The sequence below is a fragment of the Callospermophilus lateralis genome, chromosome 17, assembly GCF_048772815.1.
Source record: "Callospermophilus lateralis isolate mCalLat2 chromosome 17, mCalLat2.hap1, whole genome shotgun sequence".
Taxonomy (NCBI): Eukaryota; Metazoa; Chordata; class Mammalia; order Rodentia; family Sciuridae; genus Callospermophilus; species Callospermophilus lateralis.
Window position 1 is genome coordinate 43,153,813 of NC_135321.1, and position 27,821 is coordinate 43,181,633.

Sequence of the window (27,821 nt, forward strand, 5' to 3'; positions counted from 1 at the left end):
TTCTGTTTGTACTGGGGATTGAAAGGTGAGGTGCTCAACCACTTAGCCACATCCCCAGATCTTTTTATTTTATTTTTTATTTTGAGTCAGGGTCTTACTAAATTGGTTAGGGCCTCACTAAGTTGCTGAGGCTGACTTTGAACTTGGCAATCCTCCTGCCTCAGCCTCCCGAGCCACTGGGATTACAGGCGTGCACCACCATGTCCAGCTCCGGTGTTATTTTTAACAAGGTCCTTGGGTGTATCTGTGTCAAACTAGGGAAGCACTGTCCACTCTTGTGTCACATATTTGGAGCAGGGGAGGGGGGCATAATTGACAAAGGCTACTATAGCAGCCAAATCTCCATCCAAAGACTAGATTGCAGGGCATTTTCTAGCAATGGATGCAGGCAGGCCACACACGAGGGAGCACATCCAAGTCTGGAGGCCCCAACCCGCTTTTCCCTTCATGAGCAAGGTGCGTGGCAACACCACGTGTGTTACGCAGTAATTTCATGTTCAGATCTTTTAGTTCCTTATTTTTTATGATTATTATTCCCACTTTATAGATGAGAAAACTAAACCTCAAAGATCCCAGCTGCCAGATTTTCTGTGAAGCAGGTCAGGCACCAGAGTGAGATAAGTAGGACAGTATAGATCAGGCCCAACATGTAAGGGTTGCCAAAAATAAATATTATTTTAATGCAATGTTTTATAAAATCAAAATGAATGCAAAAAAAGCCATGATGAACAAAATACGAAAACAGTTCATAAAGATAGACTCCAAGGCAACTGAGATCTGGTCTGGTGAGCAGGGCTGAGCTACATGCCACATGCAGGCTAGTGTCCTGACTTTACTGCAAATGTGAGTCTTTTTGTTTATCATGGATTCTTACAATTTTATTTTTATTTTTTTTTTCATATTCATTTAAATTGCTTTCTGAGTTTTTTGGCCCCACCTTTAATCTCACCTCCCTTATCTCCTCCATAGTCCCAGAAAGTGTTTAGCAAATATCCCGAGCAGTGTATGCAGCTTCTGGAGTCGGTCTCTCTGGGTTCCAATCCACACTTTCCCATTTCCTGGCTGTGTCCCTTGCGCACAACCATCAAACTTTTTGGCTTTAGTTCCTTCTTTGTTAAATCAAGGGGGCTGAGGTTCAATTTGGTAAAAATAAAGAGGGACCAAAATGATAGAGTCCAAATACAGAGCTCTGAAGTTCTAGTTTCATCCAGGGACCAAATTAAAACTATCTACAAGATGGACAGCATCATTTTGAGAAGTCGTCTATAAATACGCCTTTTAGTTATGTAAATGCACAAATGCGATCCCATCGTCCCTATTGTTGTTTTTAGCTCAGTCTTTTCTCTTAGCCTGCTGCCCCCTCCTCCTCTATTCCTCCCATCCCCTCACCCGGAACCCACAGGAACATTCTAACACGTATGTTTCTGTATGCTCCTCTGTATTCCCAGGATGAGATGCAGACAGACAAGACATCCTCGTGCATCTTTATCACACATACACATTTGCTTATGAAGGTTGGGGTCACTGTTTCACAAAATAGCATCACATCATGAATGTTTTCTGCAGCTTGCTGATGACATAACCCCGGAGAAATCCCTCCAAGCTGATTGCTGAGGCTCAATTCCTTTCCTTTACATTGATGGTGCACTAGACATTATTGATAATGGACCACCATGAACCAATCTCCACTCGTTCCCACTTTTTAAAATCATGCTATACCTAAAGCTCCTGAAACATGATTCCAATAGTGCTGATGAGCTTTCCCTGCTTTAGAACTTGATGTAAATAGAACCATACAGTCAGGGCACTCTGTATCTGGATTATTTTGTCAGCATAATAGCTAAAATTGAACCATGCTCTTATATGTAGAATAGGTGTTTTCACTGCTGAGTAGTATTCCATGGTGTGTATACACCACATTTTTTGTTCTTCTTCGTCTGTTTTTAAATTTTTAATAGATACTACCACACTTCTTTCCCCAGATGCCATAAACATCCCATGTCCACCAGTAATATGTGTCATAGATATTTTTAACTTTGGAGAGCTTGAAGAGCTTAATGTAATGTCTTATTATCACTTTAATTTGCATTTTCCCAACTATGGTAAATTCAAGCATCTTTTTATATATTTGTCATCTGTCTGGATTTGTGCTTCAGTAAACTGCCTTTTATTTTATCATTTTTTCTTTGGGGTTGCTAGCTTATAAAAATCACTATTTATATTACATAAATTAATTTTTGTTATTTGAGTTATGAGTTTTTTTTCCCTAAAGCTATCATTTGTACTTTGAATTTGTTTATAGTATTTATTACCACATACACTGGGGAGGGGCAGGTTTTTTTAATTTTTATTTTTAATTGACAAATAATGACCATATGTATTTATGGGACCATTTCAAATGTGGTCACCTATATCTTTTTTATTATTTTGATGTTTTCCAATCTTAATAAACATCCCTTTGTCCCTCAATGGTCCATGAACCCTCCTAGATATTGCTGTAATAATTTGTTTTGTAGTTTATGGTTAATACTTGAATCTGTGGGGAATATGTTTTTGTATTTGGCATAAAATAGGGATTTAATTTTATTTTAGATGGATAGCCGGTGATACTGATATTATTTTTAAAATAATTTATTATTTTCCCACTAAACTGAACTCCTAACATTTGATATACAATATATATTAAATTCTCCTGTGCATGACTATTTCTAGATTCTCTTTTTTCCCTGGTCTATTTCTCCTTCTCATAGCAATGCCACATTTACTTCACACCATCTTTATCAACCCCACAGATGTCGGGTAACTCGATATTTGCCTTTCACTATTTTTTCTTTTTCTTTTCCTGCTATTCTTGCGCGTTTATTCTTCCATATGAAAGTTTTTAGTCATTTATTCAGTCTCCTCTCCTTCCTCCCCACCAAAAAACTGTTGCAGTTCTAATTGTAATTGCATAAAACTTATGTATTTCTTTGGGAGAAATACATCAAGCAGGGAATATTTTTCTGTCTCTTCAGACCTTGTTTTATGACCTTTCTTAAGATTGCGTTTCCTTCATTTAGATGAACCTTCATGATGAACTGCATTCCTTGATGGGTTTGCTCACTATTTTATGAATAGAACTCTTTTCCCTTTTCAGTTTCTGTATCTATTAGAATAGAGAAAAGCAAATGATACCTGTGTTTTTATTTATAAAGTATTCTTGTATTCTCTTATGCATTCTAAAGCATTTTTTTTAAAATATTAGGGTATCTTAGATTTTTATGTCATTGATAAAAATATGTATTTCTTCCCTTCAAGTGTTTTTTTCCAATTACGTGTTTTCTTTCTGTCTTTCTTTCTTTTTGTTGTATTCACTAGATCTTAAGAGAAAGTCAAATTAGAATAGTGATGGCAGACTTGCCGATGTAGATTTTGTTTTTAAATGAAATGTTTGGTTTTATTTCTTTGGGTTTTTTATTGTTGTTTGGTTGTTTGTTTTGCAATGCTGGAGATCAAACCCAGGCCCCATGCATGCTAGAATGCAATGTTTCTTTTTTAATTAATTGGTCCTTTTTAGTTATACATGACAATAGAATATACTATGACATAATTATAAAACCATGGAATATAATTTTCCCTGATTCAGTCCCCAGTGCTTCCCCTTTCCCTCCCTCCAACCCTATTCCCTTCTCTCCACTCTACTGATATTCTGCTATTTACTTAGTTATTTTTTTAAATTAGTGTCCTGTGGATGTACATGATGTTTCTAATGTTGCCATTAGTACATTTGATACAATGTATCAAATAAGATAGAGGGTTGCTTCAGAAATATTTTTTATTATATGTAAATGGTTTCCTTTTAGTCATACTTTAGTTTTATTAGGAATGACTGCTATATTGATTTGAATGTCTGTGGATAAGATCATATTTCTCCTTTAATTTGTTAAAGTGATTATATTAATTTCCTGATATTAAAATAGTTTTGCATCCCCAAAACTGGTTTAGAATTTTTATTCTATTTAGAATTCAGAATTTTTGTGTTTTTACTTATAAATAAAATGCAGCTTTTGATAAAGGAGGGTTTTTTGGTTTGGGTTTTGGTACTGAAATTGAACCATTGGCACTGAACCACTGAGTCCCATCCCCAGCCCTTTTCACAGTTTATTTAGAAACAGGGTCTCATTAAGTTGCATAGGACCTTGCTAAGTTGCTGAGCCTGGCCTTGAACTTGCAATCTTCCTGCCTCAGCCTCCCAAGTTGCTGGGATTGTAGACATGCACCCAGCTAAAGGAGGATTTTTTAAGGGTTTCTATTAATGCATTATAGTTATACATAATAGTGGGGTGCGTTGTGACACTCATAAATGATGTAACATAATTTGCCCATTTCATTCCCCAGTACTTCTCCTCAACAAAGGAGGTTTGATAAGTTTCAGTGACAAAATTAGAAATTATATAGTCTATTAGGAAACTGGACTATCAACACCATCAATATTATCAGAAAAGCATATGCTATAAATATCAGGAGGATATCAGGGTCCTACTTAATAGCATATTCTGGTTTTTCACAATTCTGAAATTTTCACTCAAAAGCAAATCTCATTATTGGCAGCAAATACTGCCAGTTGTTTTCCTTGAGGTGACAGGCATCCTTCATTCACTTTCAGTAAATGACAACTACCCGAGTCTTAATAACCACAGTCGGTTGGTCTGTGGTTCTTTCCAGTAAAGATGGTGTTCCAGGGAAAATGGATGGCACCGCTCACCACACAGCCACAGAGTGCTTTCCCTTGACACCACCCGTCTCTGCCAGCACCCAGCCAAGATGCTGTATGCTAGAATACAGAACATTAAGAAGACACGTACTCGGTGTGGAGACCTCGTAAAATTAATCAGTTTTACAGATTCGTCAAGGACATTCCTAAGTGAAGCAGGCATTTTTAAAAAATGCAATGAAAAGCATAGTTCCTACTCCATTGTCCCTTTTACCTGAAGACACCAGAAGTTTTACCCACCATTACTTTTGTACCATTCATGTAAATGTCAACATGGTGAAAAAAGCAAAAACAAAAACATCTTTGTGTTATTATGAACACAGAGTTTTGGCTGGTTGGTTTGAGCCACTGGGAATCAAACTTGGGGCCTCACTTATGCTAAGCAATGCCACTCAGCTACATCCCTAGCTCTAGGAATGCAATTTTGACCTTGCCAATCTCTGAATAGGTGTCCAGGGACACTCACAGTCCTGTGGATTACACTTGGGGACACTCTGTTCTAGACAGATAGGGCCCCTTTTTTTGTTCCTTGAACAAACCCATACACTTTTTGACCACAGGGATTTTGCACACGTTTGTCCCTCTGATGGAAAGCTGATCCTGCACCACTTTCTTGGCCACATCAATTTTCCTCCTCACCCTTGAGATTCCAGTTTAAATGTTTCTTTCACAAGGTCCAATGCCCAAAGAAGGCTCGGTTGCTGCTGTGTTCTATGCTCTCAGTAAAACTCAAAATTTCTATCATAGCTCTTATTACTATTTTTTTTTTTTTTTTTTTTGTACCAGGGATTGAACTCAGGGGCACTCAGCCACTGAGCCACATTATTTTGCATTTATTTAGAGACAGGGTCTCACTGAGTTGCTTAGTGCTTCGCTTTGCTGAGGCTGGCTTTGAACTTGCGATCCTCCTGCCTCAGCCTCCAAGCGGCTGGGATCACCGGCGTGCACCACCATGCCTGGCTACAATTTTAATTAACATATCCCCTATATATTTATCTATTAATGTCTGTTCCTCCAAGAATGTGAGCATCTGATCCTACCTATCTCTTCTGCCTCAGTATCCCCTGCCCCTAGCCCTTTACTTAGCCTATTGGACTCAATCAATATTATTGAACAAGTGAATACAGGCATGATCTGTTTTGGCTGACTCTTTAGCTCAATCAGCTTGTAGGGCTGAGGCCAAGGGCATGGGCTAGACCTACTGTTTTGTCCTTTACAATTCCCATCGCCCTCTTTGACTCCTCAAGCTTGCCCTGCAGATAACCTGGGAGGAAGGATGCCCATGGAGCAGGGCAAATACATCACTGCTTGTAGAACAGCATCCCGAACTTCCTCTCCAGTAATATGTTGTGGGTTTGTCACGTTGTGCAGAGCCAGAAAGACAACTCCAGCACTTTCTAATCAACTGAGACCTGCTAAAACTTCCTGAGACTGTGAAATCTCTCTTATGTACTCATTTACTAAAAGTCCCCCGGCCCCCCGGCAAATATACACGCCTTGCAGAACCTTTGAAAAGTTGTCGGAAACTCTCCACCAGTTATGAGCCATAGTTTAAAAAACCTCTGAACTAACAAAATTATCATTCTGTCCCAGATTTAAACCGAATTGTGACGATTATAGTGTATATTCTGCTGTTCTGGTTGAGAGGGCAATTTAATTAGAAGCATCTATCTCCGGGCTCTTAGAACTCCACCCCATCCCCTCCCCACCCCCACCCCCCAAAATAATTCTTTAGGATGAAATTTCTAATGCTGCCTCTCAGCCTAAAGGTATGTTTTCTTGTTAAAAAAAAAAAAAAAAAAAAAAAAAAAAAAAAAAAAGTCGAGTAAGATTTCATTTAGGCTATTTTTAAAACTCAAGAAAAAGGGTAAAAAGGGGGATTTTTACCACTTTTAAAAAGCATGCAGTTTCTTACTATTTTTTCCCCCGGTGCTAACTGCTTCCTTCAGAACGTTTGAGTTGTCCTTCTGAATGCTTTTGGCATGTTTGAAGAAATCTGGTTAAGCTGTAATGAAGTTGTTCCCAAAATGTGTACTGCTCATATGAAGATTATTTCCACCCTTTAAAATAAATTGTCACAGAAATGAAATATATGGAATTATGATCAAAATCAGATCCCTGATAAGGTGTGTGTGGAAGGGGCAGAGACTGATGTAGTAACACCTCACCTAGCTGGGCTCAGTGGCGCACACCTGTAATCCCAGCAGCTAAGGAAGCTGAGGCAGGAGGAGTTCAAAGCCAGCCTCAGCAACTTAGCAAGGCCCTTAGCAACTTAGTGAGAACCTGTCTTTAAATAAAATATAAAAAGGGTCTGGGGATGTGGCTCAGGGGTTAAGTGGGTTCAATCCCGTGGATCAAAAAACAAACAAAAAAACACCTAACCAATGAAAACTCATTGGTCATCCCAGTGGTCTTTGGATGAAGATTTAAGACTGTTTAGTTCAGGTCCTTCTTTCACAGGGTGAAAAAACTGAAATTCAAAGACGTGCATAAGTGTCCTCAAAGGAATGAAATAACAAATGATCAATGCTGCAAAGTGTGTCTTGCATAGAGCACACAGACTCCTGTAAAGCACCAGTGACTTCTATGACTTCTATGGCCAGGTTACCATTCAGGAAGCAGAGGAGGCCCCCAAACCAGGGAAGGCTGTAATTCTCACCACTCTTGGCAGATCAGAGGAGAGGAAGCAGGCAGGGGCCAAGGCAGCCTGCTGGCAGCCCGCAAGATCCCCGGGGGCACTGGTTTCTCCTCTTCCAGCCAGACCCAGAAAAGCAATTCCACCCACAGGCTCCCGGCCTAGAGCGAGGGCCAGGTGCTTCCTCCTTTAGGAATAACTAGGTACAGTCATGACTTCTATCAAAAGTGGCCAGGAATTTCTGGACCAGGCCACACACACATAAGAACCCATTCTTCTTCTCAAATTATATCACTAAAAACTAGACACGCACATAAAATCCAAATGCTTCATCCATGCCTAAATTAAACAAATGCTAAATTATACAGTGTTGAGGTTTTTTCCTCTGGTTGTTGTTTTTAATAATTTGATGGCCACAGCTAATTTAGAGGGTAGTCAGGTGACCAAAGATACATCCCTTCGTTAAAACGGAACATTTCAAGTTCCAAGATGAAAAAAAAATTTTTTTTGAACCAGGATTGATCCTGGGCACTCGCCCACTGAGCCACATCCCCAGGCCTATTTTATATTTTATTTAGAGACAGGATCTCACTGAGTTGCTTAGCAGCTCACTTTTGCTGAGGCTGACTTTGAACTCAAGATCCTCCTGCCTCAGCATCCTGAGCCGCTGGGATTACAGGCATGCTTCACCGTGTCTGGCCCAAAGTGAGAATTTTTCTGGAAATGTGGCCAAACATTAAAATAGGTAGTGGTAGAGTTGACTACAGTGAAATTTTTAAATGATGTTATAATATAGGTTGAATCATATGAAGTTGCTGGTGGTTAATATTTTAATCCCACAACAAATTACAGTTCCACATCATTCAATCTAATATTTCAAGTACACCCTGGTGGGAAAACAGTGACTCTGGAAGCTTCATATGTTTTCCCAGAAATAAAACATACTAGTGTTGAGCTTTTGTGATAGATGCATTAAAAAAAAAAAAAAATGTGTTCTCAAAGACTAAAGTCAGGGGCTGGGGCTGTAGCTCAGTGGTAGAGTGCTTGCCTAGCATGGATGAGGCACTGGGTTCGATCCTCAACACCACATAAAAATAAACAAATAAAATAAAAGCATTCTTCCCATCTACAGCTACAAAAAGAAAGACTAGACTCAAACTGAAAAGAGGTAATAAAATCATAATAAAAAATAGAAGGCCCTATAAGATAGTCCATGGGAGCTACTCTCAAGGTTCTAGTTTTAAGTGCATTGATGATATAATCTGGGAATGCTGAAGTCCAAAGATGAAGGATCAGTCTGAGAAAGTTCAAGAAGGAGGCAGGACATAAGTTAGACCTTGAAAACTTTAAGATTTATGGAAGGAGGGAGATGAAATTAAGAAAAGAGGAACAGGGCTGGGGATGTGGCTCAAGCGGTAGTGCACTTGCCTGGCATGCGTGCGGCCCAGGTTCAATCCTTAGCACCACATACAAACAAAGATGTTGTGTCCGCCGAGAACTAAAAAATAAATATTAAAATTCTTTCTCTCTCCCTCTCTCACTCTCTCTTTAAAAAAAAAAAGAAAAGAAAAGAGGAACAGGCATCATTATTTCATATCACCCTCCCTCACCCCTTGCTCAGCCACAGTGCCCTTTTTTGTTTCCGAAGCCCACTAAGTAATTTCCTGCCACAGGGCCCTTGCACTGGCTGCTCCCTTTGCCTAAAACGTTATCCTTAGCCACACAGCTCATGAGAGAGAAAACCTAGACCAGAATTCATATTTCAATGCGTTGCCTTTTCATTAGGTCATACTCAGTAGAAAAGTACAGGTCAAGCCTTGAGAATGAATTACTAGAAATCCGTGAACTCCGTGGCCTCTTTCTGGAATCAATTTAACTCTGTTGCAAAGAGGCCACCAAAAGTATCAAAGGACTTTCAGTTGCGTATTTATTTTCTATTTATTATGGATTAAAATATGTTTTCTGGAGCCAGGGGGTGCAGCTCAGTGATAGAACACTTGTCTGGCGCATGCAAGGTCCCAGTTCAATCCCCAACATTACAAAAAGAAAAAAATATATTTTCTGAAATACAGGATGATACTTGAAAGAAAGATCTTGATTTCCTAGTGCTATCTCAACAAGAGAAATTGTGTTTTCAAACAAAACTGTATCAACAAAATATTTTTTTAAATAAGGTTAGGTTAGCAAAGGTGAATAAACTCAATAGATTGACATTCACAGCAGCTCGGGTGCACCCCCTTGTGCTTGATTCCAGTTAATGCATCCCCTCTGGGCCCCTGGGGTGGGATTCTTCTGCTCCTTTTTCGTTTTCTCCCCCCAACTTTGCCTTGTCCTTGTAAGTGTCCTTCCCACTTGCAAATTATAGACTTGAATCCCCCCCCACCCCTCCCAATTTTACCTATTCAACAAATATTTGTGCGACAATTAGAGTTCAAGGAGGGAGGTAAATGTGGCTCTGGACACCCTAGAGCTTCCATACTAAGAAGAAAAGCATCCACAATCAGGTCATCATTGTGACTGTTAGTCCAAACCAGAAGTAGCATCCTTTTATTAAAATAGACAAAAAGAAAGAAATAGACCCTAATCCCCCCATGCATTAATTTTTTTTTTTTTTTTTTTTTTTTGGTACCAGGGGTGCTTAGCCACTGAGTCGCATCCTCAGCCATTTTTTCTTTTTGTATCTTATTTAGAGACAGGGTCTCACTGAGTTGCTTAAGGCCTCCTTAAGTTGCTAAGACTGGCTTTGAACTTGTGATCCTCCTGCCTCAGCCTCGGGAGCCACTGGGATTACAGGTGTGCACCACCCACTGGGCTCCCAACTAATTCTTAAACACAGCTTTGTGAAGAATTCTTTTTTTCAGTCAGGTGATGGGCATCGTTCCAAGAGTCTGAGGGTGATGAAGCCACAACATGACCCTTATTTTTTTATTTCAAAACTGCTATCTAATTTGCAATTTTTATCTATCACAAAACAGTATCAAGTTAACATCTAGTTGTATTTTCTTTTTTCCTTTAAGATTTACCTTTGACAAATTCAAATTACCGAAGTGTGACTTTGCTAAACCCCATTCCCTAGAGAACAGCTGAGAATGATACGTGAGCTCCATAAATAACTGTCACCTACCATTGGGGTGACTTTTAGCAACAATAATGAAATCAGTCATCAGTTCCTTTATTCCACAAAATCTGTGTCTCTATTGAGCCAGACACTGCCAGGGTCTGAGCATCAGGGGGCAAACCACAAAAGAAAACCAAAAAAGTCATCTCTGCACACACAGAGCTCAGAGACCCGTGGGGCAGGACACAAGCAAACCCATTTTAACAGACAACTGCCATTTTGTGGGGCTGGCTTTTGAAGAATATTGCATGACCAGGAAAATATGCAGGATCACACTATTGCAGAAAGAATGCAAGAGAAGGTGGGATGATTTTGGCTACAAGTCACAGAAAACACAAAACTAAAAGTGACTTAAACCAGGAGGCTGCTGGTTATCTCAGATCACTGAAATCCAGAGAAAGGCAATTTGGAGCTGGTGAATCCAAGGGGCTCAACAAGTATAGACAGCCCTAGTTTCTGCACTCTGCCACGCAGTGTGGTGGCACTTCTCACCTCATAGTCTGAAGATACACATAGAGAGCCATGTCCAGCAGAGAAGGGGCGTTCTTCCCGTGTTCCTATGTTAAAGCCCCCCACCACTGTCTGCAGACTCTCTCGGGTTCATAGTCCAGGGTTAGGCCCCCTGAGTCTGTCTGAGGCTTCTGCTGGCCCAGAAAAATGGAACCTGCCTTTGCCAGCGTCCCTGGAGCACTCAGCAGGAGGAGCAGGAGCAAAACCCATTCTAACAGCAAAGAAGACAATGGCGACGGATCTGTTCTTGAACAACCTGCTGTGTTAACCACAGCACATCTACGTCACCCCAAAACAAGCAAGCAAGCCGCGAGCACCCACATGTATCCCCACTAGTGTCACTGGAAGGCCATTCATATTATGGGCATTTTCGTTTTATTCTTTTTTACTTTTCTATTTCCAAAAGTGAGCATATAGTTTTTTAATAATCAGAGATAAAATCTGAGCCAGGCAGAGTGGCACAGGCCTGTAATCCCAGCTGCTCTGGAGGCTGAGACAGGAGGATAACAAGTTCAAAGCCAGCTTCAGCAAAAGTGAGGAGCTAAGCAGCTCAGTGAGACCCTGTCTATAAATAAAATACAAAATAGGGCTGGGGATGTGGCTCTGTAGTCGAGTGCTCTTGAGTTCAATCCCTGGTATCTACTCCCCCCCAAAAGTAAAATCTGTTTAGAGAGTCAAATAAATAGCATTTTGAGATAATTGTTAAAGAAACACTTTTAATAGGAATTTTAGAGTAGGATAAGGTAGCATCTACTGAAGTTTCCATATAAAAGCACAATGTCTACTCAGCAAGACAAGATCCTCGAAAGAGTTTATAAATAACAAAGACATAATACAAACTTTTTTATCACACTGAAATTCGAGACTAGGATAATACCAATTATGTTCCTTCTGCCACATAGAAAATAATTGTGCAATTTGGGGAGGGCAGAGAACATACAGAGCTCCCTTCTATAAGTGAGAAGAAATGGGCATGCAGGATTGTAAAATCCTGATCTTCCTTTTTTATTTTATTTTATTTTATTCTATTCTATTTTTGAGGCAAAGTCTTACAACCCAGTTTGGTCTAAAACCCTTGGGTTCAAGGGGTCCTCTGACTCAGCCTCCCAAGGGCTGTGACTCTAGGCGCAAGCTACCAGGTGCAGTTGATCTTCCTGTTCTTAAACAAACTCTGAAGCAGATAATTGTTGCAATCCGGGAAAGGAAACATGTAACTCAAAATGCAACCCATCACCCATCTACAATTTCCCAAACATCAACAGAAACACAGTTATTTTCATTCTAAATGCATAAAAAGAACCTGATTTGGAAAACAAATGAAACAGAACAATAACTGAATTCACAACACATCAAATTTTCTACAGAACCTAACAGAATTGGCTGACAGAGTCAATCTTGAAATGCTGTCTTGCCTTAAGGTCCTTCCCCCTTCACGTTGATTCTTTTCATGGGATCTGTGTGTCTGAGAAAGACGGAGACAGAGGCACTGTCTATTCTAATAATGTGTTTCCTTGAGTCCCTGACTTGTGGTTCTCTACAGACAGAGGGAGAGTCAGTAGGTTCAGTTCCTGGAGCATGCACCAGAGTCCTCTCAAACCATAAGGCACCATTACTTATTATAATGGAACCCTGACAAAACTAAGTGTCAAGTCAGCTCCCTGACATCCTGATTGACTTCCTCGAGCCTTTCCCCTTGTGTCACACTGGACAGGTTCCTATCTCTAAATAAAATATAAAAAAGGGCTGGGGATGTGGCTCAGTGGTCAAGGCCCCTGGGCTTAGTTCCTGGTACCAAAAAAAAAAAAAGATAAAATGATTTGCTCAAGGTCATATGGCTTTGAGTAGCAGACTGTTTTTGTTGTTGTTTATTTGTTTTGTTTTATTTTGTTTTTTAACCTAGGTCTTATTCATTCAAGTCCAGGACTTTTTCCTTATCAACACAGTCTTGATGTTCAGGCATAGGCAGGACAGTCAACAAAGAATAATTATTTCTTCCTCCCAACTTCCTTCCAGTCTCTTATTGCTTAATGCCAAACTCAGAGCTGCAGTTTGGGGGATAAAAACAAATATATTGAGCTAAGTTCTCTCTTCCACCCACACCCCTTTATTTTCTTATCCAACTTTCAGTTCAATTATATCCAACATATGGGAGACTTGAACACAGCGCATTCCTAGTGCCAAAACCATGCTCAGCCACGTTGGAGGCTGTGGTATAGTTTGAAAAATTAAATGCATTAAAATGGTATTGTTGGCTCCTTAAAATACCTCTCGTCATTTATAAAACATTATACCCTCTGGTTTCTCGTATTTTTAGTTCAATAAGAGTCCCCAACAGACCAAAAGACTCTTGTTTATACTGCTTTTCCCTATATTGTATTTCAAGAGCTAAATTGTTAGTTACCTTGTTTATTGAGAAGCCATCCCCCCACTCCCCAAGCCCCCCCCCCAAAAAAAAAAACAGTTGAGAGAGATGGTGAGAAACTTCAGTGATGACAAATGTCTGTACCATGGTTGACAGCATACATTCCTCCCGGCTGACCGGACTCGCTCTATGGGTTACTGCAGTGCCTACCCCTTGACCCTGAATACAGCAGAACTCAGATACAATCTACTTTTCCAGCAGTGTTTTTGAATGGGCTCAGGCTGGAGAAATGACCTTGAAAGATAATCTTGGAATGGCCAGCTTGTTTAAAATGCTCCAGTCCACCACTGATAGGTGTTAAGTGAGCAGAGCAAGACCTGCCCAGCTACTCCGGTCCCCCTTTCCCTTTCTTTCTCCACTCAGTCAAGGTCAGGTAGGGTACACTCCAGAGTCTGGGCAGAGCTCCATGTTTCTTTGGTCAGTAACAACAGCAATAAAAATGATAAGTTTTACTTGGCCTCTACATTAACCAAATATAAAAGAAAATGAATTTATGTGTAAAATTCTATTGAACTAGATTGAGCATTCTATTCTCTTTGAATTAGCCTCCCCAGAGGCAGTACCCAGAGAGGGGTAAGCAGAACAGGGAGAGCTGTAGATTGCATTAAAAGTAATGGCTTAGATACAAGCATATCATCGTGGATGGGCCTGGAAGGATTAATACTGCCTGAAAAAAGAAAGAGACATGTAAAATAGCAATCTACATCTGATAAGAATAAAAAAAAAGGGAGGGGGAATATCTTGTAACCCCTGAGGAACATCACCTATGGCAGGGAGAGATGGGAAGTCAGGGAACAAGGACAGAAGGCACTTAATCCATCCACCACTCCCTCAGCCACAGACCTGTGACGATGAGCCATGAATTGCAAAGACTGATGTACCCAGCCAGCACCAGATGTCTAACCAGGAAAGAGGAAGAAAAGAAAACCTTAAAAAATGATTGTCTCTCATATGGATTGCAACCATTGGTGATCCCAATTCCTGTGTCTGTAGAAGGCTAGGACTGCATGTTTTCCTGAAAGTCCAGGATGGCTCCAATCAGCAAAAAGACCACCCTTTTAAAAATAGGCAGATGTGGTCAGGCATGGTAGAGCATGCCTGAAATCCTAACGACTCAGGAGGCTGAAGCAGAAGAATCTCGAATTCAAAGCCAGCCTCAGCAACTTAGTGAGGTCCTAAGCAATTTAGTGAGATTCTGCCTCTAAATAAAATATTTTTTAAAAGGGCTGGAGATGTGGTTCAGTGGTTCAATCCCCAGTACCAAAAAGAAAAGAAAAAGGCAGATGGTGTTCCTATTCCAGTTAGAGTCGGGTGGGATGCTATACTGCAAAATTTGCAAGTGGCCAATACTTTAAGGGGACAAGGTAACTGAGATTGGAGGGACCCACAGCAGATATTTCCCTGGCTTCTCCTGCTCCAACTTTAAGACCCAGGCTGATTTTTCACACTACCCTAGTAGTCCTCCCTGAAAGGTTAAAATGCTCATACTATTTATTTCTTAAGTTATTTAGCTCTTCTCCCTCCTTCACCACCTATAGCTCCCTCCCCCAAAATTATGAGTAAATCCAACTAGCAAAGTGTCCACATCAATGCTGTGGTTTCCAGTAGCCCTGACATTTTGCCATAGAAATGAAAGGGATAGAAAGAGTCTCACCTGAGTCTTAGGGTTGGTCCAGTTGCTGACACCCAGGAGCCATGGAACAGCTGTTCAATCTGGCTGAGGCTTGGACTCTCCTCTGTAAACAGTAGGATTGGGTGGAGGTAGATGGGGTGGGAAGTTGCTTACCACTCAGCTAATGAGGTTTCTGTAAATCCATCATATTCTCCTGCTCAGGCAGGGACACCATTATGATTTATGGCCTCCCTTCACTGTTCTGTCCTTCTCTTGACTACATGGAATTCATGTGGTCCATGTAACTGGATCCAGAGGCTTCCTCAAGAAAGTGTTGGGTTCAGTTTTAAACAGAAATTTAAATGAAGATCCTCTGTAAGGTAAGTTCATTATTATTTTTTAAGTAAATTAATCAATAAGCAAGATGTCCATGATTGCTGCCAATTATTCTTACAGTGGTGCAATGCTTTCATGGTACATACTTGCTAGGAGAAACAGCACCCATTAAGGGAACAAGATAAGTGCCAGTCACACATTCAATGATGCACTGGTAAACATCCAAGTTTCCAAGATGGGATACTGACTAGCTCAAGTGATCTTAAAACATTACCTTACTTCGGGGTGCAGTGGCACACTCTGTAATCCTGTAATCCCAGCAGATCTGGAGGCTGAGGCAGGAGGATCTCAAGTTCAAAGCCAGCCTCAGCAAAAGTGAGGCACTAAGCAGCTCAGTGAGACCCTGTCTATAAATAAAATACAAAATAGGACTGGGGATGTAGCTCAGTGATCGAGTGCCCCTGAGTTCAATCCCCGCTACCCCAAAAAATAAAATCAAATAAATATATACTATCTTATCTAAATCCTTTTAAGATAAATTCCAAAAGCTGGGTCAGGTCCAAGTTCAGGCCCTAAATCTCTGATGTCACCTTCTCTTTTGTTAGGTCTTCGCCCATGTCCAAATCATTCTGCCAACTCCTGAGATTCCAGATACCTGCTCACTCTGCACCTTTGGGCTGGATGACTCCTTCCTCCTCCTCTGCCCATCACAATTCTGTAGCAAGATTCATCTCAGAGGCACTCTGTATCTCCCCAACCCTCCTTCCTTTGTGCTTCAAAATACATTCTGTAATCCATTACTTTCCTTTGGAGCTCAGCATGGATTCCTGTTTGTCTTCCTAATAGAAGCTGAAGTCCTTGAAATTAGGGACTAGAATGATCCACCATAGCTCTGCCTTTGCACAGAGTAGAAATCATCAAATATTGTGTTCATCCCTTCTGAACATAGTTTTTTGATGCACATCATGTGCATGTCAGAACATGGCAGAAAAAGTTTCTTTTTCACAAAGTAGACACCATCAGGCGGAGTAGACAATAAGCACATGCATATGTTAGATAAAGGTGTGTGTTGATTCACATATACATTTTTGACTGTATATGTATAAATGACATAAATGATAAATGATATGAGGAAGAAAATTAATCAGGACAAGCAAAAAGAAAGTTACTTAGACCAGGAGTGGTGGGGTTGCAATGCTCCTTTAGATGGAGTAGTCAAGAAAAACCCCCCTATGATGGTGACCTTGGAACGTAGGCCTGTATCGAATCCAGTAAGGTCATGAGCCATGTAGATATCTAGGAGAAGAGATATCCAGGCAGAAGAAATAGTACATGCAAAGGTCCTGACTTAATCATTGCTGGTTAAATGTGTAAAACTATGTTATTAAGCATATTCTGTCAGCAATTTGATCATATGAAAGAAACTCTTCCTTCTGTTCAAAGCAAGGGGAAAAAAATCTGCCTTGTAAATGATGTATTAAAGCCACAAATCTGTAGATTTACAATTCAGAAAGCTTATATTTGGAACATCTTGGACCAGAGTTTCTTATGCATCCTGCAGGTCTCAATGGACCTTGTCCTTTGGCAGTAAAATTTGAAAAGTGAGTTAATTTGAACCTGTAGAATGGAGCCCCAAAAATGTGATTCTCTCCTATTCCTTTCCTTTTCGTATCAGGAAAAGCCTGGGTACCAAAGAGAGTTAGACAAACAAATAAAAATAACAGACAGGAAATCCAGATGCATGCTGACAGGCTGTCCACTTCATTTCACACTCTGGGCCATGTGGGCCCAAGAATTTCTCCCACAGCTCCATGCCATGGTGTACGTGACAGTTAATTTAAAAAGGAAATAGTCAAGAGTGTCACGTCTTTGAAAACAAGATAGGAACAAAATTATTTTAGTTTCAGGCTATTTTTCACACTCTAAAAATATCGAGTGGAATAAGAAATTTCACATCCATTGATTTTTCATCATGAGTCAATCCTCAATGTGCTGAGTCCGAAGAACCAAAAATATGCTGTTCAGCTTGCTTGTGTACCTCCCTCTGATTGTGCACAGGGCACAAGACCAGGCACAAAGAAGTGTGAGACACGGCCTCTGATTTGAAGTTCATAATCCCCCGGGGATGTGCTGGGGAGTGATATTAGCCAAATTATATAACAACAAATCTTGTCATTATATGCAACTATAATGCACCAATAAAAACTGGAAAAAAATAAAGTTCAGCCCAGAGCAGTGGCGCACTCCTGTAATCCCAGCGGTTTGGGAGGCTGAGGCAGGAGGATTGTGAGTTCAAAGCCAGCCTCAGCAACAGGGAGACACTAAGCAACTCAGTGAGACTCTGTATCTAAATAAAATACAAATTGGGACTGGGAAGTGGTTCAGTGGTCAAGTGCCCCTGAGTTCAATACCCAGAACCAAAATAAATAAACAAAGTTCATGATCCCATTGGCTAGCCAAAACAAGGTCAAAGTACAGTCATAACGAACAGTGATTGATACGGGGTGCCAAACAATTAAGAATCAAATGAGTAAGAGCTTCTGCTTTCAGGCAAGAAGTATCAGGAATCAGAGTTACCCTTCTGCCTGAAAGAACAACAAAAACCAAATCAATGCTCGTTTTTAAGACCCTAGCCATCAGATGACAAAGGAATGAGAGATGGAAATCCCACAACCCCAAGATTGTTCCAGCTCCCTGCGTGGAGAGTTTCCAGAGAACAGTGGAAGGCCTCGTGTGTTCCCTGAGGCTACCATAGAAGGTTCTCTGAGCTGGGCCATTTAAGAAGCAGATCTGAAGCCACAGATCTGAAGGCTGGAAGCCTGAAAACCAAGTGTCCGCAGGTTCTGAAGGCTGTGAAGGAGAGTGTAGTCAATGTCCCTCTTTGGGGACTTCTGAGCTTTCTCTGACTCATAGATGGCCATCTTCTCTCTGTGTCTTCATGGTTTCTTCCCTCTGTACTTACCTCTGTCCAAATTTCCTCTTCTTCTAAGGACAGCAGTCATATTGGATTAGAGTCCATTCTCGTATCCTCATTTTGACTTGATGGCCTCTGTGAAGACCCTCTTTCCAATGAAGATCACATCCTGAGGCCCTAGGGGCTGGAACCTCAGCGTGTCTTTTTTCAGAAGGGGGAATACAATCCAGCTCAGAACAGAGAGGGGCCCCAGAGAGTTGCTGGTGGACTCCCCGAGTGCAGGAGATGGACCAAGAGTCCAGGGACACTGAGGATGCTGAAATGCACATGACAACGTGCTAGAGGGGACAGCCGCACATGGAGAACCCTTGGGCTCCACACAGGGTCCCCTGAAGTATTTATCAGAATGTGATCAGCATATCATATTCTGCAGTTTCCTATTTGGGTAGCAATAAACTACCTCAGGCTGGGGAAAGACCATTCCTTCATAATGATCAGGGGAACCATGCCCAGTACTCACACAGTACCTGGAAATAGCGCCAGCACCTACCAGCCAGCCTGGAAAAGATTTCAATTCATGGGGCAGTTGGTAGAAGTCTTTATTTCATTATTATGGAGAAGTCTTGGCTCAATAGTGGTGAATAATTGGCCTAAGCACCACTCCAGAATGACCTAAAGAACCATAAAAGCAAAACCCTGACATTCCCATTGTCTGGCATCATATTAAAGATCACTGGGCATCAAAAGAGCAGGAAAGTAGTAAATAGTCAATCAGTCAAAACCAACCAGAACTAACACATATGTTAAATTAGTGGATAAAGGCATTCAGCACTTATCATAACTGTGTTATGCATGTCCAAAAAGTTGAGTAAGACCTGGGATTTTTTTCTTTCTTTTTTTTTTTTTTTTGGAAATGTAAACTCAAACTTCTATGTGGAAATTACAATGTTTGAAATGAAAAATATACTAGCTGGGATTAATGGCAGATTAACTATGGAAGAAGATTAGTTATCACAAAGACACAGCCACAGAAATTATCCAACATGAAATGTAGAAAGAAACATTAATTTAAAAAATTAAAACACAATAGTGAGAGATGAGAAAAACTTCAAAGCAGTCTGATATACCTGTAATTAGAATCCCCAGAGAAGAAAGCCAGAGGATAATAAGTATTTGGAAAAAAAAAAAAAATGACCCCAAACTTGCCAAACGTAATGAAAACCATAAGCCCACAAATCAAAAAGATCAACAAATCCCAAAGACAAGAAACATGGAGAAAACAGCAGCAGGACATTCCTGGACAAATTGTTCATAATCCATTATATAAAGAAGATCTTGAAAGTAGACACAGGAAAAAAAGACATGCTCAGTACAGAAGAACAAAGACAAGGAGGGCAGATTTCTAGTCACAGTTCAGAAGTACACACACAGAAGTGTGGGCAACCACCTGCTGGCAAAGGTACCAAGATGACCAGGTAGAGAACAGAGACTTTTTTCCAAACAATGAGACTGACAAAATGGACATTCAATAAACAAAAAAATAACCTTTGCTATGTAAAAGGAATTCAAAATGTACTCTGCAACCAAATAAGAAACCAAATAAGAAAAAATGGGGAAATCATTGTGGCCTTAGGTTATGCAAAGATTTCTTTGCTACAACACCAACAGTCAATCCACACAAGAGCAAATTGATAAATGAAACTTGAAAAAAATTTAGAAAGTTTTCTCCTCAAAATAACAAAAGATTTTTTTAAACCACCCCAAAACTTGAAGCCTCTATCTGATAAAAGTCTTGGATTCTGAGTACTGTAGTCCCCCTATCCAAGGTAGGTACATTTTGAGATTGCTAATGGATGACTGAAACTACAGATAGTATGCAGCCCTATAATTCAATGCCTTTTCCAGCTTTCCTAAGCATGAGTTCTGTGCTGTGGCTATAGCTTTTGTAGTTTGGGGTATAGCAGCAAAACCAGCATGACTTTCTTATTCCTTCTTCACAATGACACAAATAGAAGACTTGTTCTTACTAAAGATCTTAGCAATGTCAGCATACAATGTTTTTCTTTCCTTATTAAGTCGGGAACTTAAAGATGGCACTACATAGCTTCTCTTTGACATATCCAAATTATCTTCATCCTTACTCTTGTGCTTTGGGGCTATTATTAAGAAAAATGAGGGTTACTTGAACACAAGCAAAGAGATATGTCACAGTAGACCCAATAATCAAGACAGCTACAGTAACAAATGGGTGGGTATCCTACAGCATGAACATGCTGGATAAAGGGATGGCTTATGTTTCAGATAGGATGGACAGGATAACCTAAGATTTCATGATGTTACTATGGTAGCATGCCATTTAAATCTTACCAATTATTTATTTCTGGAATTTTCTATTTTAATATTTTTGGATTTCAGGTGACCATAGAAAGTAAACCTTGAATAAAGGAGAACTCCTGTATATTAAGAACTCTTAAAACTTAATAAAAAATCTCAAAACTCAATAATAAGGGAAAAAATCCCCCCAAAATGGATAAAAAACCTGAACAAAAGAAGATACTCTGATGGTAAATAAGCACATGAAAAGATGCTCATATCATTCATCATTAGGGAATTGAGCATTACAACCACAAGCAGATACCACTTTATATCAATCATAATGGTTAAATTGTAAAAGAATAGCCACGTAACAGTTGCTTGGCAAGGATGCAGAGATCTGGAGCTCTCATTCAATGCTGGCAAAATGCAAAGTGGCACAGCCACTATGGAAAATGGGTAGGTGATTTCTTCAAAAGTCAAACATTCACATAACTGTGTGATCCAGCCATTCCATTCCAATACTTATCCAACAGAATATAAAGCCTATATTCATTCAAATGCTTGTGCATGAATGTTCATAGTAGCCTTATTTATTTATTAAAGCTGCAAACTGGAAATAACCCAAGTGACCATCAACAGATGAATGGTGGAACAAATTTTGATATTTTTATATAATGTAATACTTCTCAGGGAAAAAATATAAATATATATGTGTATTCATAAATGATTGATATAGCAACATGGATAAATTTCAAAATAAGACAAGTGAATAAAACCAAACCAATAAAGTTGCATACAGTGTTATTCCATTTATATAAAGCTTAGAAAACAAAAACAGACATTAAACAGATTAGTGATTACACAGGGTGAGTTGGGGGGATGCAAGATGATATTACAAAGGGGCAAAAGGATACTTTCCAAGATAATGGATATCTTCAGTATCTTTATTGTGGTGATGGTTTCATAAGTATATACATAGGGAAAAACATATCCATCCTACACTTTAAATATATACAGTTTATTGAATGTCAATTATACCTCAGTAAATATGTAAAAAAAATCACAACATAGATGATGAACATTTGCATGAACATTTCAGTAAGGGAAAAGCTGCTGAGACGAGAGTGAAGGCAGAAGGTCCTTCTTGAAGATGGACCTTGAGTTGTACCTGCAGAGGTAGGCAAGATGTGGACCGTTGTGAAGGGTGGAAGGGGATTCCAGACATAAGCAAAGGTGGGCTTTGAAATAGACTCTCTTAGACTGGGTGGCTTATAGACAACAGAATTGTATTTCTCACAGTTCTGGAGCCTGGGAAGTCCAAGATCAAGGTGCCTACAGATTCAGTGTCTGGCCAGGGCATGCTTTCAAGCTCACAGACTGCCTTCTTTTCACTGTCTTCACATGGCAGAAGGGCAGAGGGAGCTTCTGCCCTTTTTTTCATCGTTTATAGGGATACTAATTCCATTCATGAAGGCTCAACTGTCATGACCTAATCACCTCCCAAAGCCCCAACTCCAAATACCTCCCCATATGTATTTTGGAAAAAGGATAGAAATATAGTCTATAACAGGAATTAATGAATGGTTTCTCCATTACCTCTTTAACAGACTCAAATATGGATGTAACACACACACACACATATAAGATGAAGTTAGAATCTGCATTTTGTGGTCCTTTATACCCATTTCTTTCTTTCTTTTTTCTTTTTTTTTTAATGGTGGTGGTGCTGGGATTGAACTCAGAGCCTTGTGCATATGAAGCAAGCACTTGATCAACTGAGCTATATCCCCAGCCGCTATACCCCTTTCTAAACATTATTCTTTTCTTTTCACTTGTTTTCATTATTTACTGCTGAGTAGTAAACCCCCTCAAAACTTAGTGCCTTAAAACATCAATTTGTTTTCACTCATGACTCTGAGCTGAGCAACAGGTTCTCCAGCTTTATGTGAGGCTGACCAAGGTTCTGGGAAGGCCACCATCAACTGGAGGTTCCATTAGGCTGAAACAGTCAAGATGGCTCCCATACATGGCATGGCGGAGTTTGGCAAAGCCTGGCTACCAGAGGGACTCCATATGGGCTTTCCTATCACTTAGGTGTCTCACAGCGTGGCAACTGAGCTCTAAGAAAGAGCACTCCAAGAACAAAGGCGTCAAGGAACCAGTGGAAACAGCAAGGCTTCTTATGGTCCATCTTCAGAAGTCACACAGTCTCTATAGCATTCTTTCAATCAAAACAAATCACTGACACAGGTCAGATTCAAAGTGGGAGGAGTGGAATAGAATTGACCTCACTGTGGGAGGAAGAGGAAAAGAACTCGTGTTCATCTTAGATCTACTATACCCTCCCTTCCCTGACACTCACAAATATGAAACTATTTTTGCTTATACATGGGGTTACAAGGCAAATAGGCTCAGACATCATAGATTGATGCACATCTTATTTATTTTTATAAACATGACATTGACTCATTTTCTTTTTCTCAGAATAAATTTTTAATGAAACATTTTTTAATGCATTGTTAAATATTCAGTGGATAAAATGCTCATGAGGCGGGTATCATGAAAATAACCCCATTATGCAGATCACAGACCAAAATCAGCAAGTTGACACATTTTATGTGTCGTAGGGCAGAGATTTAAGTCCACATTTAGTAATACCATTTTAGAAGTTTTCCACTGGAGCCTGTGAAATTTAAATGAACTATCCCAAATGAAACACAATTGATTTTATGCTTCTAAAAGTCATCTTTTGAAGGATCTTTCTAGAATTTGAAGGCTGGAGGATCACTGAGAGAACAGAAAATTTTGTTGGTAGTTCGATCAGCAGGCATGTTAGCAATCTGAACACCGGCGTCAATCCAAGCTGCCCCATTTAGAGTTCAAAGGCAAGGTTTTCATACCATTCTGAGAAACAATCTTAATGAGGGGGGAGAAAAATTAGCCAATTGTTTAAAAAGTAAATTGTATCCAGAATCTCAAAGAGCAGTCTTTACAATGAGGCATTTCTGTCACCTGAATGGCTGTTGAGACACCACTGGTAGATATGGTGGTCCATCGCCTGGTAACATGGCCCCGTGAACCTACTGAGGACTGAACTGGGTGCCTAAGCCAGAAGTCTTCTGCTTTAACCCAGCGGGTTTCATTTGCCAGAACAGAAGGGTTCTGCACAGAGAGCTGAATCATTTTAAAATCACAGCCCATTAAGGAGAATTAGGCCATGGTGCATGAAATGCCAAGCACTTGAGATGTTTACTCTTTTCATTAAGTTTTTTCTTCTTAAATATTTAATGCTTAGGGATTTTTATTTCAGTGTATCATACAAAATGCAGTGGTTGATGTGGAAGAACTGCTTCATGGCATTATCTGTGCTGTTAGAACTGTTTTTAAAATTTCATCCTATAAATCCAGAGAGGTCTAGTGGACAGGGCACAAGAGTTATAACCCCAATTCTGACATTTTCCTATGTAGCCTTGGGCAAAAACCACTAATCTCTTGTCTCTGTTTCAATATCTATAAAGCAAGCATCATCACTCACTGAGCCCTGGCAGAATCCAAGGAAGCCTAACTAATGAGGGTTTACAATCTCGTTTGATGACTGGTGTTAAATGTTATTGTTGTTGGATGATTATGTAAATGATCACTAACTCTGACATCAGAAACCACTGGTTTGTGTGACAGCAAAGCTTTCTGATGAAATCAGACCTTGCAAGGGGCACAGGACATACTTCTTGCTAATAGATGCCCTTCTCCAAGGTAATGAAGTGTTCAGTATAAAGCTGTGGAGCATCCCTCTGTCCAGTAAGATCTAGGACATAGTGACAGTCAGCCCTCTGTGTGCTTGTTTACATGTCCACAGATACAGCCAACTGAAAATGGAAAAATTCTATAAAAAGTCTTTCATCGGTACTGAACACATACAGACTTCTATCTCTTGTCATTATCTGTACCCCAAACAACGTAACTATTTACATAGCTTTTGCATTGTATTAGGTATTATGCTCATCGTGAGATGATTTAAAGCATAGAGGAGCATATATAGCTTATATGAACTACTTGGCCATTACCTATAAGGGCTTTGAGCATCCTTGGACTTTAGTACCAGAATGGGGTTTGGAATAAGTCCCCACCGACAGTAAAGGATGACTGCAGTTACACATTCAGACATTTGGGGAATGACATAAAACACAGAAAAGGGTAAAGAGGGGCCAGTGTGCTGGGGGTGATAGTGGAGAGAGTGGAGAGCAGCCCCCCAAGCCTCTCCTACCCAAGTGATGGCTACTGTCCTCTCCCAGGCTCCTTCCCCCAATGCTACAGTGATCAGAGGAATATTTTGTGTGTGTGCCTTTCTTCAGATCTTTTGTGTCACAAATTTATCACTTAGCAGTAAGAACTGACCGTTGAGTCATGTCCAACTGGCATATGACAAATGAAGCCCTGAGTGAATCAGGGGAAACCCACAGGTCCTAGAATCCCACCCCGCTGGGCTTTCCTCGACCATCTCCACTCTCACCAGGAAACAGGAAATTAGTGAGGCAAATAGAAGAGATCAGACAGGATGACGATTAATCCTTTTAAGGAAACTGATGGTGGTATGCTGAAAGTGAAAGGTAACTACTTTTAGTCTCTGGATAAGGCTAGTAGTGAATATGATTGAAAATTTCATTGAATCACTGAGAAAATTTTTAGGAATTTTTAAATTTCAAGGAGTACCCTTGACTGCCCAATATGAGAAATTACCTATAAAGGAAAATCCAATGCTGCACAGACTTGAAAGTCACACATGGGAAAGTGCCAGGGTTTTAATGTGTCCCCAGAATCCACGTTTGGAAATATAATCCTCAATGCAACCGCATCGAGTGGTGGAACTTAAGGGATGGCTAGGTCACGAGGGCTCAGCTCCCATGAATGGGGTGCTGTCACCATTGTGGGGAGGGGTTCCTTATCTAGACAGTGGGTTTACTATAAAAAGCAAGGTCAGCCTCTCTTATTCTTTCTTGCTCATGGGATGCAGCCAGAAGTTCTCACTAGATGTAGCGCCTTGATCTTGGACTCCTCAGCCTCCAATGCCATAAGTCAAATAAATTTCTATTCCTTATAAATTAGAAGTCTGTGGGATTCTGTACAACAGCAACAGCACAAAATGGATTAAGAAGCATAAGACATCAGCCAATATGTGGTCAGTGACAGATGTGGTGGGGGCAGGGTGAGGGTAGCCTGCATTGCAGAAGGTACAATGACATGTGCTTATAATCCTGGCTACTATAGATGCTGAGGCAGGAGGATTACAGGTTCATGGCCAGACTTGGCAACTTAGCAAGATCCTGTCTCAAAATAAAAAAAAATAAAAACAGGCTTGGGATGTGGCTCAGTGGTTAAGTGTCCAGGGTCAATCCTTCAGTAAAAAAATAAATAAGCAAAAATAAATAAAATGGAAGTGTCTCAGCTTCAATCCCCGGTCCAAAAATAAAAACAAATAGTGGAAAGAACAACATATACAAGAAACTTTATTCATAGTTTGGAAGAAAGATAAAAGAGAAATGATTATATATGCTAAACATCCTAGAATTTGTTTTTTCATTCACACAACAGGTATTTTTGGTGATATCATACAATGGCTGGTCCTTGCTCTCTACTAGCTCAGCCTAAGGGAGAGTCAGTTCTGGGCAAGAGTAACTATGTGTTAGAATCCATGTTCAAGGTATGATGCTTATCAAAGAAAGTGACTGGATCTTCTCAGGTAGGGACAAGAAGCTTTCCCAGTTAAGATCATGTTTGATCTGGGGCTTGATAGATGAGTTAAGGAATTCACTAAGCTTGGGGAAAAAACCCAGCCATCTCAAGGCAAATAGCACATGCTAAACACTGTATGCTTGACCTATTGCCACAGTGAATGTTGCGGAACAAGCCTCCTCAAGCTTATGGCTTAACACAGCAACCATTTATTATGCCTTATGAGTCTGTCAGCTAGACCTTTCTGCTGATCTGAGTATAGCTGGGCTGATCTCAAATGGGTTGGCTCACAGATCTGAGGTCAGCAGGCAGGTCAGCTGAAGGCTTGCATGGTCAGAATTGGCCTTGGCTGGGATGATTCATCGGCACAGCACTTGATTTATCATGGTCCAGCAGGCTAGCTCAGGCTTGCTCTAGTGACAGACAGAGGTCCAAGAGACAGCAAACCCTCATGCAGCTATTTTGCCCATATTCCATTGGCCAAAGCAACTCAGAACAGATTCAAAGTGTGGGGGAATAGACCTCATCATTACTTGACCAAGAGAATAAGTCACATTGTAAATGGAGAGGATAATCAATCTACCACAATTACGAAGACATAAAAGAATATATTAGTGGGAGACAGGGGAAGGATTTAGATGTAGCTTGAGCACATACCTCAAGTAGAAAGGGAGGCGGATGGAAGCCTAACTTGGAAGAGTAGGGTTACAATATGATCTCTGTGAAAATCAGCTATCTTTGTTGCAGAAATTGACAAGCTGATATTATATCCTCAGAATAATAAAAAAATAATCTTGATAAGGAATGCTGGAAGATTCACATTTCCCTCAATTTCAAAATATTTTACAAGGCTTTGGTAATGAAGACAGTGGAATACTAACATAAGAATTGCCATAAAGTTCAGTATAGTAAAATTGGCCTCAAAAAGCAGTTCCGGGGGAAGGAATAGTCTTTTCAGCAAATGGTGCTCAAACAACAGGATGTCCACATATGAACGAAAGTGACAAGAAAGTGACATAAAAGACATCGAACATCATATCATATACCGAAGTACCATATGCAAAAATGAACTCTTACAACTAAGTATAAAAGCTAAAACTAACAGAAGAAAACAAATAAATCTTTGTGACCCAGGATTTGTCCATAGTTTCTTAGATATGACATCAAAACCTCAAGTGACAAGTGAAAAAAAATAGATAAATTGGACTTGATCAAAATTTAAAACTTTTATTTTGCTTCAAAAGACATCATCAAGGGAGTGAAAAGAATAGACCATTTTTATAAACCACCATCTGACAAGAGATTTGTTTCCAAAATATATAAAGAACTCTTATGATTCAACAATAAAATGATAAGCCAATTTAAAAATGGAAAAGTGGTTTCAATTGACATTTACATGTTTGTATTTATAGGACATACCCCATTCCCAGCCCTGATGTTTTCATCTTAAGGGGAGGTAGTATTATGGTAACAAG

The 27,821-nt window shown here is 40.0% G+C and overlaps 1 protein-coding gene across 1 annotated transcript in view; it reads left to right on the plus strand.

The window, feature by feature from the left end:
- The window catches only part of Kctd1 (potassium channel tetramerization domain containing 1), a 187,232-nt gene that overhangs the window by 21,866 nt on the left and 137,545 nt on the right, over nt 1-27,821 (plus strand). The window lies entirely within an intron of this gene.